Source organism: Coptis chinensis, chromosome 4 (genome assembly GCF_015680905.1).
Source record: "Coptis chinensis isolate HL-2020 chromosome 4, ASM1568090v1, whole genome shotgun sequence".
In the NCBI taxonomy this organism is placed as follows: domain Eukaryota; kingdom Viridiplantae; phylum Streptophyta; class Magnoliopsida; order Ranunculales; family Ranunculaceae; genus Coptis; species Coptis chinensis.
In genome coordinates, this window is record NC_141459.1 from 38,143,492 (window position 1) to 38,149,858 (window position 6,367).

Consider the following 6,367-nt stretch of genomic DNA (forward strand, 5'->3'; position numbering starts at 1 on the left):
ATGTAAAAAGGGCAATTTTATTAGACCAGAAGCGCAAGACGGGTCCAGGATGGTACCGTCCTGCCCCTAACCCCATAATACATAGAGGTGAAGCCACAGTCTGGCTGGATTGGTTTTGCTCCAGAGCCAACATGACAGTTGTCTATGATTTAAGATGGTGACTCCCCTGGACATCCAGTGTTTTTCACGTATATCTCCCTTGTATAAATAAAACCTTTACACTCTCCTTTTCTAGTTAAAAAAAAAAAAAAAAAAAAATTTGTGACTTTCAAGAATGACTCATACAATTGGATAGAATTTTTTGTGCCGATCGTTTCGATATCTCATTCGTCCAATTCGGAGTCCAAACGAGTCGTGTGTACGCAATTAGATTTTTAGGTTTAAATCAGGCTTTAGGCTTGATTTGGGCTTCGAGAAAATTTTTGGCCCAACCAAAATATCGATTTCTCGGTCCATTTAAACCCAAAAAATGTGATAACATGCGTCATAAATACACGATTTGTCTTCCTAAAAAACCGGATCTTGCCCCCTCTCGAATTAGTCTCGCACGAGACAGGCCCACACTAAAACCAGGTCTCGCGCGAGACCCTCACAGCTCCGATCAAGATTTCCTTCCGTCAGATCATCCCAATTCTCCCTCTCATCAGTAATCAATAGCCATCCTCTCTCTACGACCAGCAATGGCCGGAAACAGGCGGATTTGTGTTGAAATTTTTTTTGGGAATTTGTTTGAAAACGGGATGTTTGCTCCATTCTTTGATCACGAAATTCACTCTAGAGGATGGGAGAGTTTGTTATATGCCAATGGAGGGCTTTATTCCAAGGATTTGGTGATGAAATTCTACGACAATGGAAGCTTTAATGGCGACCATTTTTGGGTCACCGTCGAGGGTGTGCGCCACGAAGTCACACCGGTGTTGTTCTCCGGGATCACGGGCATTCCATTGGTCGACCACGTACTGACTCAGCAGCAGTCCGTGTACCCACGGACTTACGACCTAATGCTCGGCACGCTAATCGAGGGAGAGTACAACATCGACGGGAAATGCGCGTATCAGCGGTCGGTGCGACGGAACCAGCTAGCGGTGACTCAATGGTCGGATCAACGTCATTGGCACCTCGAAGCCTTCCGACATCAACAAGACCTTCCTCCATCTTCTCTGGATCCTCCAGGAGCGAAAGGGTAACTTCTGCATCGTTACTTTTCTTTTTGATATTATCACACATGCCACTCTTAGGTCAGCCCCCCTTGACGTTCTAGTAACGCAAGTCATGATTAATCTGGGTTTTTTGTCTGCCACCCCACTACTCCCTATACCACAATATGAGAATATGCTAGTCTTCAAGAAATGCATACAGGACCCTTGGGAACCCACAACACCTAGGGCTACCGAGCACGCTAGCATAGGATTCTCTCACCCACCATACTTTGATGAGACTGCCATGAGTAAGATCACCCAACCCATAGAGGCCCTATGTGCAGTGAATGATTATCCGAGAGATGTACACTCGCCCGTATCGATGAGACGTACCTTTGGGCGAAGTTAAGGAAAGATATGACCACTTGCCACGAAGTCGATGACGGCATAAATGGGCGAATTCCAAAGAAGAAATGAGAGCCTCCATGACGCATTTCAAGACAATATGCTTACTCGCCGTAACCGCCCAGCGAATGCTCATGGCGAGCCAAAGATTCGGGCCAGTGCTCGGTGATGGATACTCTTGGTGATATCCAGAGCAGCTTAGCCTCCACGGAGCTCAGACTTGCATCGACGCCGCAGACTCCCCGGTTCTTCTTCTTCTCGCAGCCCTCGAGGATTACGCTTCTAAGACTTTGAGGATCATCGGTAGCTATATTTATTTTTTCTGGTCTTGTATTATATTTTTATCGATACTTTATTTACGTGTTTGCATTTTCCAAAATTTTTAATAGTAGATGGTTCCTAAATATTTCTTCTTGATATATTAGCTATATCTAATATTATAGTATATAGGTAGGAACATATATTGGTAATAATAAATTATATACATATATATAAATATATTTCACATGTCATACTTAAACAACAAATTTTAACGTAACTAACACGTTCAGAAACCGATAATGAAAACGCATCAAAAAACGGTCAGAAAACGGTCATGAACCACATCTAAAAAACGGTCAAAAAACGGAAATTTTCTTTCTATAAATAAGTTCAACTCTTCCTCCATATTCACTCATTTCATATTTTTCCCTCTACACTTCTTATTCTAAAAATATTTTTAGATCACTCCAAGCTCAAGATCATGGATGCACTAGAAAAGTTTGAGCAAAGCAGATTGAATATGCTACTTAAGTCTTCATGCTTTCGGTTGTTTTATTATAGTCATGTTGTTAATGTGGCATATAGTTCTATCTAATATTTAGGTTTGTATTTAATTCCTCATTATCATTATGATATGTCTCCATACCGCTGCACGCTCTTACATCTTATTGTGATAGTATATCTACATTTTCCTTGTCCTTCTACTTACGCTAAAAAAAAAAAAAAAAAAAAAAAAAAAAAAAAAAAAAAAATCCTTGTCCTTGTCACATGCCCCATTCTTCTCATCCACACTACATCCACTTTTGGCGATATCTTAGAAGATACACGGGTCTAACTACCCCGTGACACCTCGAACGTATCTTTTACATTTTCGGATGGGTGCCTATTTATAACAAGGATAGACACCTCAAAAATTTAACTTCCCTTTTTCCAAAATAATTTTTCACCACTCCATCTTTAATGGCCCTCACTCGAAGTTTCGTGCCTGAGCAAAATTTTATGGAAAATTTCCAAAATGGTATTTTTCATCCTTTTTTTGACACTGAAATATTACGTCGAGGATGGTACCCTCTTTTACACCATAAGCAAACATTTTATTCCGAGAATTGGTCTTGTTATTTTATAAAAGCGGTTATTTCCAAAACGGACAATTCTTTGTCCGTCTTGAACGGATGCGAAAGCATGAATTAACTATGGAAATCATCTTTGAGGTACTTCAAATTCCTATTACAAACTAAGGAGTACACCTTCGATTCACCTTTCGATAATATCCGCATCCGATGTTTGCAACTATCCTTCACGGCGAATACAACCGAAAACCGTATTGTTTATCAGCGATCTTTGCAAAAGAACCAATTATCTGTGATCCAATGGGTAGCTCACAATGTCATCGCACGCGCCCAAGACTTCCAAATAACCAAACCACTCCTCCATTTACTCGGGTGTTGCGGACTAACCGCAATGATTTTTGCATTATTAAATTTCTCGGAATGCGACGATCGCGCAGAAAAAGCAGCCCCTTTACCAACCATTGGGACACTTATCATGATACATTGGGGTTTGTCTAGTACTTCTCCTCACACACCTCTTCGAACAGCTAACATTCTTACCATTCACTCAGTATGTAGGAACGGATTCTGGAACCCCGACGTTAAAGAACCATGTCGGTCACGAGAACCAACGAAGATTGTTCCACCGACAACATCTTTCATGAAAATGCATTATGCAACGTATTTAATCCCATGGAAGGGCTTCACTTAATTCAACAAGGACTGATGACATTATTCAAACGTCAGAACATTATTATCACCAGCCTTCTTGAATTTCATGACCTGCAGACAATAAACGAAGAGGAACAAGCACAATTCTTGCACGCCACAACCAATTCTTGGCAAATCACACTCTCATAATGGAGAACCACGCCGATTTACCACCGCAGGGAGCAAAATGTTGCAACAGTCATTGCACGGATTGATTGACGGCATAGAAAATCTTATAAACGATCGCCCCCACAAAAGGATCCTCGCCGTTACTTGGGCCAATGAAACCATTTAAATTTTGCAATTTTATATTATTTATCATTTTCTTTTTAGTTTTTAATTTTCGTATGGTAATTTGTTTTTACTTAATTATTCTCATCATACTCTAATATTTGTTTATCCTTGTCTAAACAGTCACATTTTTTCACACAATGGAAGCTCCAAAGATGATCCCGCAACAATCTTTCCATTCATTGCTGAATTCTCCCAAGATATGGACATCTTTTCGAGAGACTACATCACTCAAGTTGGTTGAACTCTCTCATTCTACACCCGAGCGGACATACTCCCCGGTTTTGGCGGTTTATTTTATGATAACATGGAAGATCTACCACCGTCCGGGTTTCCCTTTGAATGGGTTTACACTACGTATTGGTAACACCCGACACGCTTTTTTTGAGCCAACAATGGCTATGGCTCTAGACCTTCCTCCTCTTCAGCCAAATCTCCCCATTCAATACATGATAGAGAATGACCTTAATGACTATTCTAGGGAAGATTTTGCTACCCGGTATGGCGATGGCCTTGCCCACGTCAAAGAACGCGTGCGAAGCCGGCCGATGGCCAGAATTCACTATTCCACTAGCCAGTATGACCATGAATGTTGGAACTGCCATGTTATTTATTCTTCTGAACATCATGGGAGATTGGCATTTTTCCATGGCATCAAAGGCAGCGTGTAAGACATTCCATGCATTGGCCCAGCAACGTACCACCTTCGACATTACGTAACTAGTAATTGAGAATCTTAAGAAGGCTCGGTCTTTTCGGGCAACACTATATCACCCCGCCATTTACAAAGATGCGGGATAGTGAGGACGATTTCCCTCGAGTTTGCAGCCACCTTCGGGATCGGGGTAAAGGTCGACTCTATGTGTCCAACAAACAAGATAATTCGCTTTTGTGATTTCGGACATGGACACCCGCAAGGTATCTTTAAGAAAGTTCGTTCTTTCCCTAACGATGATAAAATGATAGCTCATCTAGACAATGCAAAGAAGAGGAAGTGGAGTGAAGTCCGAAAGCTATGATAGATTGGCGGGATGCGAAGGAATGACATTTCTACGGGGGACGAGGCAAGGAGGGACTATCCCCCAGTTCAAGGTTGGGGCAATGTGAGTTGATGCATGTACATATTTGTTTTACGTTTTGATGTGAAATAAATAAATAACCTAATGGTGTGCTACTCTAACAGTGTGCTTCTACTTTTATGATGTATAATATATAGTGTGTTACAATAAATTTCTGTGGAAGATGTCAGCTTTATTTTTGCTCAAAAGCCTCTCCGTGTATACTCTTTCTTCCTCTTAACACTTTGAGGACACAGTGTCCGACTGTTTGGGGGTGGTGAGAACCTTTTGCAAAAATTAGGCATGCATAGTTGTATATAGTTTACTTAATGTCTAAATAAACGTATTTAGTGACAAATTCTCCTTTCTCTTTCTATGATGAAAAATATTTAGAAATCTTACCCTAGCATCAGAATTAGGACTTGTTCTTAGAAACTTAATTTAATACGTATGCATTAGTTTTTACATCTTTTCATGAGCATTCATGCACTGACTATCATTAAATGTACACAGCAGTAAGTTTCTGGGATCCACGGTTAGATAACTTAGTTTCCATATCCTGTAAGAATCTAACCAAAAGCCTCAAAATGTGTGATATATGAGTAATGACACAGAGGAGTAGTTCTTCCGAATAGAGAAGTTCACACGTCTACTTACTTGATCACTACCCAAATCCTAGGCGAGGATTTAGGCCTTCTTTGGATCGATATAGCCAAAAAATTCACACCTGTAAAAAAAATTTACCGCTAGTCGCCACATTGAACCTTTCATTAATCCTTCACCAAAAAAAGCATTACCCATCTATTAACCACAAATAAATAAGCCTACCTAGATGATGAGTATGAGAAAAAGGATGAAGTACAGAAAAATGAAGAGAAAAACCTTGTCACAAATCAAAATCGCCACTTTCGTTTTAAGAAAAAAAAAAAATAGAAATATGTTTCCAAAAATCAAAAGAAATGTCAAGGTTAGAATTCCCCCCAAAAAAATCAAATCAAAAGGGAATACAAAAGCTTGAAAAATCCAAGTATGGAAACCCATGTTAGAAGCAGGAAAGAAAATAAGGATTCTTTAGTATAAATATCTCGAAGACCTTATTCTCTCAACTTATCATTTTTGAACTTTCCATTCCATTTTCTTCTACACTACCACCTAAGCCCCATAACACCTAATAAAGACCTCTAGCTCAATTACGAATAGGATAGTGTGATAATAAGTAGTAGTTGTGACTTCTCAACCTCGGCTCCTCCGACCATTGAGTATGTGAGGAAACGCGTGTGCCCACCGCGACACCAAGATAGCAAAGCTTGAGTGGAAAAATAAGAGAGAAATTCTGTTTCGACACATACCGCGAACCTACTTAAGGACGCTTATCCAAAGGATCCGAAACGACCCTCGCCAGACATTTCATTATTAGATCACTGCATGCATGCTCATACGTAGATGTTTCGAT